We start from the raw sequence: 12,775 nt of genomic DNA, 5'->3' as shown, positions 1-12,775 counted from the left end.
GCGATCCCTGTTGCGGAAATTTTCTAATTTAAGTAAATAGTTTCCTAAGTTTCCTGGTATGGAAGAATTAAATAAAAAATTTTGAGATCGGTATTCGCTGAATGGTGCTGCTGCTGCTACATCGCTATCGCGGAGTAATAGAAGCCGGCAGAACAAAGCTGCCGTTACGGACATAGCTTGTCGGTGGTACACGTGGGAAGATCGGCTTGGAAGTCGTGGTCGAGGCACGCCAGATCACGGTAGGCAGGCAGATCGAGACAGATCGTCAACGGTGGGAACTGCAGTAACAGCTGTAATTTGCGACGATTGGTGGTGGCATTGTCTGGCCCGCGTCGCCGTGGTTTCCGGATCAGCAGCAACGTGGTGGCGGCCATCTTGGTGGGAAGAGAACCGAGAAAGAAAACGGTAGCGCTGAGGACAAAGCGTTGGGACGCTGAGGCAGCCAATTAGAGGCGTGGACGATCTGGATATATTGATGAGTGAGCATTTATTACTTGCGCATGCGTGTTGGTGGTCAGGTGTGTGCGTGTCAGTGCCTATTTGAGCTGTATTCAGCAGAATTCGCTTTGAACATGATGGTAACTCAATAATAAGCCGCATCATGCATTTTGCAGACCGGAAACGAGGTTTTCGGTCTGCAAAGTTTAAAGGAAACAAATTAGTCGTCGCAATAAAGGTGGAATGGTTAGAATTTGGTCGACTCGAACTTCGCCTGTTTTGACGTAGGACTACGTCTTTCATTTCTATACCGGGGTGTAAAATCAAAGTTTCGAAAACGAAAGCGTTACGCCGGAGACCGAGATTTTGAGTGTTAATAGCTCCTAAACAACTGAACGAAATGGTATGATAAACACTTCATTCGAAAGATAAAATGTCTACGCGTTCTATACTTGTTACTTTCTGATCCAAAAACTTGTTTCAATAGTCTTAAATTTGCTTTCAAAATAGGCTATTGAAATCACCAATCGGTATATAAGCGAGCGCCGCTCGGAAATCCACTCAGTTCTAATTGAACAGCGATTGGAGCATGTTGTCGCTGTTGTGGTGAAGCTCTTCATTTATCATGAAAGCGCGGATGAACGGTGTCACCAAGATCCTGTTTGTGCACCTTAGGCCAGAAGGGAATCCATCAGGAGGAGAGTGATGCTACAAACGGTTCCCCGGGAAGATCTCGAAGCAGCCGCTACACACACACACACACACATACACGCGCGGAATTCTTTCCGTTTGGATCGAGAAAGATCCGGAAAATAATCTGCCAGTTCCTCTAGGAATTTAAAAACACATTCATGTGAAAGAGTTTATTTGAATGTTTTCTATCCATGTAACACTGTGACCAAATATGTTTCAATCAAGTGCTATTAACAGATGGTTATCGAGTTAGCATTAACCACTGGTGGGCTTCCAGTATCGAGGAAAATGTGGAAATATCTAATCGTTACTGAAAATATTCTGCCAGTACCTCTGGGAATTTAAAATTACATTCATATGAAAGAGTTTATTTTAATGTTTTCTATCCATGTATCACTGTGACCAAATACATTAGGTTTTGTGATTTTTCAATCAATCGCAATCAACAGGATAGCTTCTGAAGATTATTCTTCCCCATCAGTAGGATATTTCCGTATCCAATATTGGATGTTTTCGAAGTTCTCCAAATATTCATTCATTCAGAATGAATTCAGATTCAACTTCATACAAATGATCTCTAAATCAACGATAGTCCTACGTCACCCTTGCGGTTATACCATAGATATAACCCACTTCCTGTTTTTCAATTGTGCATACAAAATTTGAACACCTCTTCTTTTGTAGATGTATGCGTACGGAACATTCGCGATGACAGTGGAATAGTGTCGACGTCTGGTGGCGGCTTCCAATTGGGGGCCGTAATTTGGGTCCCAAACTCGTTAGTGTAATCTCTATCAGATTAAAAGACACGAAGCCTGTTTAAAAATGTAATGATTTTAATGAAAATTTACACATCATGTTATTTATTTACTTGAAACATACATTTCTGACTTTTATTTAACTATTTGTCTATACTTTTCTAACATTGTTACTGAAACTTTTTATTATAATATAAAATTGTCTTCAAAAACAATTTTTTCACCACATCCAAAAAAATGTTTTCAATTTAAATAGAATACTAATTTGATACGGAAAAGTTAAGTTTCATTCATAATTTTAATTTTAAAAACGTGTACATTCCGCCAAAAAAAATCAAACAGTGAATCAACTGTGACATACTTCTCGGAGTGTTCGGATAACGGTTGTCACCAGGGTTGCCAACTATAATTTTCAAAAATCAGGGTAAATCAGGATAGCTCATTTTGGGATGTCCGGAAAATTTGTGCCGATCTTTAGCAGAACAAACGAATATTTTTTATAGGCAGACATACATTTATTCAATTGTATGTGCACCGTTTTGTTCCACAATCTTTCTCCATGTTTCATTCAGCCTTATAATTTTCTCCTACCAGATCATGTTCGCTTTCTCGTCGAAAACTGTTCAAGGTATTTTTCATGCTGTCCATAGAATCGAAGTTCTTGCCCTTGAATGAATTTTGTAGAGACTTGAGCAAACTTCCACTTGTCCTTTTTTAGGCATTGCCACAACTATGCATTATTAGTATTGTGGTTAGTGATACTATGACTACGACAATAAATGTCATACATTTTTTACGGGTTTTAAATAATTAATAATTATATACTTCACTTAAAAAATCTACAAAATATCTTTAACTCTGTTATACTTGACATAAGATTCTCGAGAGAGAGAGAGAGAGAGAGAGAGAGAGAGGGAGAGAGAGAGAAAAAAAAAATCTCGCAAAATTATCCTCAATGTTCATTCATTCAAATGGCGTTGACGGTTTCATTTTCTGCCATTGGGAAGCGAAAAAAACGTAAAACCGTTTTATAATGGATTTTAAGGTGGAATATACGCACTACGTGTTTTAAGCATTCAAATAAATATTAATACATAATAATAAATAATAAACGAAAGAAAAAGCAATCACTATACAAGGAAGAATCGGAGAGCTTTTTATGTAGGCTATTCTGACAGTTCTCATTTCCAACCAGGATCCTTTTTATTGTGATAAAATAAAAGATTAAAAAATCTGGAAAAATCAGGGTCACTTTAGAAAAATCAGGCAAAATCCAGTGTTTGTCAGGATGTCAGGATACGAGCCATAAAGTCTGGGAAATCCTGAAAAATCAGGAAGGTTGGCAACTCTGGTTGTCACAGTAATCCGAATCTTTCCATCAGAGAGATGTTGGAAGCAAATTGGGAATATCACAAACAACGGTGTAAAGAGCCGAGAAACGAGACAGACTGTCAACATAAAAATCGAAATCATAAATATGTTAAAACAAGAGCGCGTAAATTATTCACGATGTTGTTGACCAATTGCATCATTTCGGACGATGAAACATACGTCAAGGTTAGTTTCAATCAGCTCACAGGTTAAGAGTTTTACACACGTACGAGAAGAGAAAAGGCTCAAGAGAAGTTGAAAATGTCCAACTCACCGAAGCTGCACCAATTTGAGGTGGGTTATACCACCTACCTTAGCTGTGGCAACACACACGAGTTGGGTACTGCTTTCATCGCGATGGGGGAGATGCAGAAACGGATGATTGGCTGGTTCCAATCAACGAAAGAATGTGTAGATTGCGGATGCAAGGCCACTTCTTCAGCATCAGCGTCATCAATGTCCACAGCACAGTCAAAATTGCACCAATGACAATAAAGAAGAAGTCTACGCGCAGCTAGAGCGTGAGAACGATCGCTGCCCAAAACACTACATCAACGGAACGGCCTAAGAATTATCGACTTAGCTGCCTACAACAATATGACCATATGCAGCATCTTCGAATACCGCTACACCTGGAAATCACCTCAGCAAAGGAAACACAAATTGACCACGTTTTGATCGATGGTTGGCACTTCTCAGATACCAACGACGTCAGAACCTATAGTTTCAGACCACTACCCGGTGATGGTCAAACTGCGTTCTAAACTGTCAGTCGTACTGGCAGCGTCTTGATGCTGGGGATAGACGAACTAAATGTTGCTCTCCTCGATGAATGCTGGAACACTCTGAAAGCAGTAATTAACAGCACAGCAGAGGCCGTCATCGGGTATGAACCACTCGAACAACGGAACGAAGGATTTGATGACGAATGCCGAGCGCTTCTGAACGAGAAGAATGAAGCACGCACAGCCACGCTACAACGAACGACTCGACTAAACGTAGCGAAGACAGCAAAACTCGTACTCGAGAATCGCAGAAGATCTTCAAGAAACTACCTCGCACAAGGACTTTGTGCCGCGGGTGGAAATGTAGGGAAAAAGGGGGGAATTTGGACCACCTTAACAAATCGCCTAATATTTCCAAACCAATACGGTCTAAATACAAATGTTACATTGTATACTGAGCTACACTTGTTTTCTCTCAATAAATAATGTTTAATCCTTATATAAAGCTTCAATCTACCAAATATATCATAAAATAAAAGAGATGATTTTTGGACATTAAAATTTGATGCGGGGTGATTTGGACCGTCTGTGGGGTGATTTGATCCAGTGTGTGTTTCATCGAAAAAAACATACTTATGTTTATGTAAAGTATTTTGGGATAATATTACAATCAGTAACAATGTTTTGGGTCGATACCAGGTGCCTTGGCCAGATTACAGACCAGAAAAGTTGGATTGACACTCGAATTCTGCATGAATCTTTTCACTGTTGGTCGAGCATTTTCAAACACTTTTGACGCTTGGTCAAAGAAAATCCGTTCTCGATGGCCTGCGTTGCTCTTTCAAGCTCCTCCTTCTTCCAACGTTGTCTGACCATCCTCTTTTTTTAATTCAGTGGCATCTGGAATCAATTATACCAAAAAAAAAGTCTCAAACCTGTAGGACCAATTCACCCCACAGAAACGTGTCCATGTCACCCCACACAACACGCAAAAAATAAAATGCAATTCATTTCATTTATTCTTATCAAACTTACAGTTTCGCTACATCTAATTGTTCCTCTTCTGTAGGCGAACAAAACTTTACAGCACAATACACGAAAAGTTTGTTTAATTAGCGAGAAAACCCTTAAAACCACTATCGGAAAACTCACATTTTTTGACGATCAAAGTGCTTGCTGTGTTTATGCTACCGTTTCCCTCTACTTGTGAAGTTTCACCAAAGTTTTTTTTTACTTTAGGTACATACGGTTCAACAATAGAAGGAAATGACATTATAAAAAATCTAAGTTGAGCCGTAATTTTTGAGATAAAGGGGTGGTCCAAATCACTCCATATGACCAAATCACCCCGTGTTACCCTACAGGAAGAGGCATCTTGACGAAAGGACTCGAGGTAATCGAAAGGTGGAGGCAGCACTACGATGAAAATTCGAACAGCGAGCGGACAGCACACCAAGACGGCGTTGAAGAGGACTACACCGGTGCAGTGAACAATGACGACGTGCTTCCCCAGTCGACGGGTGAAATGAGGGAGGCCATTAATCAGCTAAAGAAACACAATGCAGCTGGTAAGGAAGTCCTCGCAATGGAGCCCATCAAGGGAGGTCCGGGAAAATTTATAGAGTGTATACACCGGTTGATAGTCAGGATCTGGGACATGGAACAGCTTTCGGACGAGAGGAAAGAATGGGTGATCTGCCCCATCTATAAAAAAAGGCGACAAGCTGGATTGTGAGAACTACCGTGTTGTCACGATTCTGAACGATGCCTATAAAATTCTATCCCAAATCCTCTTTCGCCGTCTATCTTCAATAGTAAGCAGATTTGTTGGTAGTTATCAGGCCAGATTCATGCCCGGTAGCTCGACAACAGACCAGATTTTTTACATTGCGGCAGATCCTCCAAAAGTGCCGCGAGTATCAAGTCCCTACGCACCACATCTTCGTCGGTTTCAAAGCCGCAATCTATCGACAACGGCTATGAGGAATAATGGACGAACACGGCTTCCCCCGAATGTTGACAAGACTGATTTAGGCAACGATTAACGGTGTGCGGTGAAGTGTGCGTATTTCAGGTGTTCTGTCGAAATCGTCTGAGACTCACAGGAGATTTCGACGTGGCGATGGGTTTAGATTCATGCGTCAAAGGCTAAATATATGCTAGCAGGAAGGGCTGATCGTCTCAAAATCTTTCTTGATAGTAGCGTTGTAATCTACGGCGACGAGCTCGAGGTGGTCGACGAGTATATCTACCTTGGCTTGTTTATTTGTTTATTTGTTTGAATTTAAATTCATCTGACAACATCGTCTTAATGAAATAAAATACTTATGTTAAAAACACATTAATACATGACATTAAGCACATTAGAATTCTCGATCCTGTTTCTGAAGCGTTGTGACGGTTCTCCGAAATCAAAAAAAAGTTCTACTAATGAAAATGTCCTTATCATTCCCGTTATCGGTTCACGATGACCAAACGTTGAACGATGCGGGAACGGTTGCAGCAAATACGAGGATCGTAGGATTCGGCTGGGAGCGCGAAAGTTAACCATCTCTTTTCTAGTTTGGCAACGAAAGTGGCTTGTTGAATACGCCTACGACGTTCAAGCGTATCCAGATTCAGTAATCGACATCTAGCTATGTATGGCGGTAGATTACGTGGATCACGCCAAGGTAGATGCGGTAGGTAGATGATAACAAGTCGCATAATCAATAGAAGTCGCGCCTACTATGGGCTCCACGAAGCCAACGAAGAACGGAAAACGAATTATGGAGAATGAGGATGAATCACGAACTGGCGCAACTCTATGACGAACCCAGAATCCAGAAGGTCGCCAAGGCTGGACGAGTGCGGTGGGCGGCACATGTTGCAAGATTGCCGAACAGCAGTCCCACAAAGATGGCGTTCGTATTGATTCCGGTGGGGACAAGAAGAAGAGGAGCCCAATGAGCGAGGTGGATGACAGGTGGTCTGGCCGATTAGCTTGATCTCAGATGCGAACCTACTAGTATTGGGATTATTACTAACAAAACTTCATTATTGTTGAATGAAAATTATTTATTTAGGTGAAGTATTGAAAGATCATGTTATTCATAGTATTATGCGGCCCTTTCCATTTTTTTCTATTCTCTGCCAGAAAATTTGTCTTTTTTAGACCAAAACTTCTGACACGCTCTTTTGAAGTGAAACAAATAAAACTTGGGTTGTTCCACAATAGTCCTATAGATGAGGAACACAAGTTTTCACTGTTTCTTAAAGCGATATAGCAATATGAGACAAATTGTTGACATTATAGAAAATTGCGATCTCGTGTCATGTTGCATATTTTGGTAGTCTTTCGATCAATGCTCGCCATAAAGTTACACCCATATGATCCAACTGAATACAGGACTTTGCATATATTGTTCTGCGTTGCGAGGTGTCTTAAACAATTCGTATACAATTCTTCGCCAGTAATAAATCGATATCACGGCTTGCTATGGCGCTCAAGCAACATTTCAAACATTTAAAATAGCCCTTCGATTCATCGTCTTGGAACTTTTCAGACTGTACAGGACGTTCTTTGTTGGCTGTTCGCTAAGAATATCAGAATCTTTCGAGTAGAACAAACCGCTTTTTAATATTTTACAATTGAAATTTTAAAATGTTGAAGAGTTTCAAATGCTTTCGTCAAAATAACGTGACAAAATGGGATGTCACACTGGAAAACACGAATATTTATATGTTAAAAAGGTGAAGTTCTTCTAAGAAAGTGGATACTAGTGAGAAGCACGAGTTTTTTGAATATACATTGAAGTTTTATCAGAGTTGCAGTATCTAAATCATATAACCGTTTTTGTAACTCTTCAAAAATTGTTGATCGTCATTAGTTTTCATTTCGTAGCCGCATCTCCTATGAGTTTGTGCTATACATTCCTGAACTCCTGGATGTGGAATGTTTGTGTGTTTTGTAGATTTCTCCCGCCTGATGATGTCTTTGATGAACTCGCACAATCAGAAGTGTAGTATAGGATTAACGAAATTATAACATCAAAGATTTCCTCAAGATATTTACGTATTAAAACAAATGAATGTTTTCACTTTTGAGATCTAAGCCAGATTGCACAAGTCTTCACACGAACGACAATATTGAAACTCTTAAGCTGTTATCACCAGACATCCTATGTGTTCTCAACAAAGAAAAACAGAAAAAAATCCTTGTTTACATCACTCCACAATCACAATCTTCTTTATTACCCTAGATCAAAGGGTACAGCTGCATGAATACAAGGAACCGAAAGGGCACGGAATGACGACGAAATAAAAAAAAAAACAACTAAAAGAATTCCACTAACAACGAATAACTCGCACCACTCAGCGACGAACCGCGACCATGCCGAGGAACTACAACCGACCGATTCTCTGCTCTTGCCTCCTCCGGGCGCTTTCGAGAGTCTGCTGCCTCCGTTCTGTGCAACAGCCGTATGAACACTGGCGGCCGCAATTGCGCTATGTGCGTCTGGAGAGTGGCGGGTAATGATACTTTTTTTTTTCCTCTTACGAGACCACGATAGATATCTCCGACGACACGAGCGCACAGAGGTTTCCTATGTAGTAAGTACCTACCTCTAAATACGTACATAACATCAACAACAACCGGCGTGCAATTTGCAGCGGGATTGGTTTGATGGTTTGGGCGGTTGGTGGTTGTCTCTAACAAAACCGGTGGCATGGTAGTGTGTGCAGACGTCGGAGCACCAGCATGGATGGTCCGTCTTCGCCTGTTGAATGTTGCAGTGGAAGCCGTCACAACCACTATTCTATTGAATCCAACAGGTTATAATTTTTTAACCAGTCACTTTAAACACATGGGATGATGTTGAGTGAACGGATAATACACAGATTTATCTAAAAGTTGGTAAAAAAAACTTCGAAATGTTAAACAAACATCCCGGAAAGATGCATCGATTCTTGCGCTCCACCTTCTGCAGACCGACAAAGACGCTTCACTGTTGGACCTAACCCTCTACAGCCCAAGCCCGCCTTTAGACGGGCTTCACGGATTCTCTTTTCAAATTATTCAGACATTATTTTCAATGCTCACCCCCACTAGAACGTCTTTAGAATATTACACTTACTATTACACTTACACATTGTTTTTATGCTAGCAGCTTTCTGCTAGGAGGATTTTATGTTGTAAGTCGTAAATTCGAAATAAAAGTGGATAGGTTTTTTTTAAGATAAATTAGAAAAATAAAAAATTTAGACTAAATTTAGAAAATTTAGTTTTAGAAAAGATAGAAAAAAAACTTGGGCGGTAGAGGGTTAACTAATACCGTGTCAAATTCATTTGCAGAGCAAATTAAAACGAGGATTTCATTACGATCCACATCAAATGTTGCATTTTCAATCCTATAGAGCACTGCCAAACATTGTCGAATATTTTTCTACTACATTATACCTCCATACAACCCCTATTCTTCATAAGCTTCATGGTATTTATTGAATTACCGGGAAGTCATCGTCATGCTTGGACGTCTGTTTAATTTCGCGTACAGCATGGAAGCAATAAGTAAATCTAATTTGCAACGCAAAATAAAATCAAACACATGTATGGATTATCCGCTGATAACCATTTTTTACTAGGATGGTATTCATAGCGTACTCGATACTTCATTCTATACCTAAATCGAGATGATATCGAAAGTAGGATTGGGCGATCTTTTTGAAAAGATCCATCTTATCGAATCGTTTTTCCAAACGGCTTTTGGATCGATCCACTGATTAAATAGGTACCAGAGAATCGATCTTTGCCGAATCGATTTTTGAAAAATTAAAAGCTTTTTTTCTCGATTCATCTAATCATTCTATATTCTATATGAATGCTGTCGTTTCTTTGAACAGGGAATATAAATTTCATATTTCTATTCAAATATCAAAAGCATTTTTTTTTCTCAGCATGTGCCGATTGTTGATTTTGGTGCCAGATCTAGAAAACAATCTTTCGCCTGTAATTGATGACAACATCAGGTTCAGTGATCATATGCGCAATCGGTTACAGTTCATCCCCTCAGTAGCTGCCGCTAGTTCTGTCTCTATCCGCATTTGTACAGAAGTAAATCATAGAAGAAGCAATCCAAATGTCGACATGTTTAACATGTTTAAAGGAAATGTTTACTGGCCTTTGGTGAGATAAAAAATCGATGTATACTGAAAAACAAATCTACAAAAAGATCGAAAATATCGAAAGCGAATAACTCGGATCGATTTTCTCGATTTCTCGAGTACAAAAGATCGATCCAAAAAATCGGAAATCGGAATGGAAAAGATCGATCTTCTAAGATTGCCCAATCCTAATTAATAGAATTCATTAGTTTGAGCTAACATCATTATTACGTGCTTACTAAAGCTGCAATATTTACAATCCGAAATCATCAAATCACCCATCAAACATTAAATCGCATAACTTGGCATATTCTAAGTCGAATCGAATCAAAATCATATATAATGTCGATCAAAAGATACATTGGACCTTATTCCCGTATACACTTTTCGGTGAAAACGGAACGAAGTATATCCGCGATGATAACGGTACGGTGTCGACATCTGGATACGAAATTAGTTTTCCACTAAAACTTATCAAATTATCTTAAGATAAAATGTTGGTATGAGATTATTTTACCACATGAAGAAAACAAAGGTTTCCATTCACATTTGAAATTTTTGTTTCACATTTGAAACGGAGAAGTTAACTTTCATTGATAATTTTTATTTGAAAAGTGCTCATTCTGCATGAAAACCCATCTTTATTTGTGGCGCTTCACTAGCTCGTGAAATGTAGTTCAATGGCGTGCCGTTCATATCGTTTTCACCGTGAAGTGTATTCGAGAATCAGGCCCATTGCCTACATCTAAAATTGCATAAAATGCAAAAAAAAAACCTCGATTCTATTTATCACTACAGATTAAGTCTCAGTTCGGTATAACAAGCATCGGTTTTCTGATATACACTGAAGTCGCTTTTTACGCGGTTTTTGGGATTTACTCGATTTATTTTTACACGGATTTCGGAATTTAGGCGGTTTTTTTTACGCGGATTTCAGAATTTACGCGGATTTCGAAATTTTCGCGATTTTTTTTACGCAGCACGTATCAACCTTGTAAAAATCAATATGCTATTTGATGTAAAGATGCCGCTATAGCATGAACCTCGAACAAGTCAAAAATATGTTTTTTTAACAAAATGGCAACCGTTTGAAAAACAAAATGCGGTTTAAACCGTTTTTTCTTACGCTTTCGATTTTTTAAAAATAGTAAAATCAGTAATCGGTCCAGTAGAACTTGAGATATCGTGTACGCTAATTTGAAAAAACTAGTTTCGAGAAAAACGCATTTGAAGTTCATTGTTATGGCTGTACCAGGTTAGATACCGCATCTCTAAAATGGCTCTAACTCGGTAAATAATAGAATTTCCTTGTCCTTTCTAGAGTATATCTTGAATGCCTTAACTACAGAAATATGAAGGAAAAAAATTTTGATTTTTTTTTAAATTTCTAGACTAGAATACTGCCTTAATCAATTGTTAGAGTATGGGTTGCATTTTAAACTAATAATTCACTGTTTGTTAGATTTTTATACGGATTATGAAAATCACCCGGTTTATTTTTACGCGGTTTGTTTTACGCGGATTTTGGAATTTAAGCGGTTTTTTACGTGGATTTTGGAATTTACGCGGTTTTTGTTTACGCGGCACGTATCCTCCGCGTAACAAGCGACTCCAGTGTACTCCATCGAAAAATCGACTTAAACGAAATCATATATACAAATCAGGCTGATGCAGTTTGTTTGATTAACTGCGAGATGGCTGTTGCTTATTTAAACAACCGGAGTTCGAATCCCATCGGAGCAGTTTTCTTTATCATCACCACCACTTATTTCAAATATTTACGCCCTCCTCCCATTAAAAGTCAATTGAATTATTTCTATTTCTAGAAACATGAATGTTGTCGCATATATAAATGGTGGGTCGTGAGTTTATAAAAATAATTATAACCTCACGATCATTTTCCGTAATCCGTTTTTTTTTTCCTGTAGTAAATCGCATAGTGCACCCGTGGCCGAGTGGTTAGCGTCTCACATTATCATGCCGGGTGTTCGGGTTCGATTCCCGTTCTGGCCGGGGGATTTTTTCGTCAAAGAAATTTCCTTCGACTTGCACTGTGATCACGCGTATTCTAGAGCTTGCCCCTCGGAATACATTCAAGGCGTGTTATTTGGCTTAGAAAATCTCAACTAAGTATTAATAAATGACGCTAGTTAATGCATACGTTGAGACGGCAAAAGTTCCACAGGGAACGTTAACGCCATTCAAGAAGAAGAAGAAATCGCATATACGTATGACAATAGTCGTGCTAGATGTATGTGTGGGTCGTATATTCATCCAAACTAATTTGAAAGCGATTGTCATGTATGTATATCGGCTCCACTTTTGCTTGTATATGCCAGTTAGGCGCATCATATACCACCCAAAATATGGGTCATATGATGTTATATATACGCTAGTTATACGATTTAATGTTTTCTGGGCAGCTCTGACTCGATAGGGATGCGATTGAATACAGTGCATTCGTGTCGTAACGTTAGAACTAGGAATGGATAGTAGTTTGGCCGGATACCGGATACTGAATATCGGATAGCCGAATACTCAGCAGCCTGATATTCGGCTTCTTATTTGGGAATACGAAACTGAGAGACACTCCATGTGTGCATAAAGCGGATAAAGGATTGCATTTTAGGAAGAAATAAACACATG

General features: G+C 39.2%; 1 protein-coding gene across 6 annotated transcripts in view; it reads right to left on the bottom strand.

Moving 5' to 3' along the window:
• LOC129775813 (short-chain dehydrogenase/reductase family 16C member 6) overlaps positions 1 to 12,775 on the bottom strand; it is a 94,505-nt gene that overhangs the window by 73,034 nt on the left and 8,696 nt on the right. The window contains exon 1 of one of the 6 annotated variants that reach the window (XM_055780926.1): positions 8,320 to 8,442. The exons of 2 other annotated variants lie outside the window; for them this stretch is intronic. The gene's annotated coding sequence lies outside the window, so the exon portion shown is untranslated. 3 more of the 6 variants (XM_055780929.1, XM_055780925.1, XM_055780927.1) reach the window with 3 other exon arrangements.

The sequence above is a fragment of the Toxorhynchites rutilus genome, chromosome 3, assembly GCF_029784135.1.
Source record: "Toxorhynchites rutilus septentrionalis strain SRP chromosome 3, ASM2978413v1, whole genome shotgun sequence".
Classification (NCBI taxonomy): Eukaryota; Metazoa; Arthropoda; class Insecta; order Diptera; family Culicidae; genus Toxorhynchites; species Toxorhynchites rutilus.
This window is presented reverse-complemented; position numbering and strand designations above follow the sequence as displayed.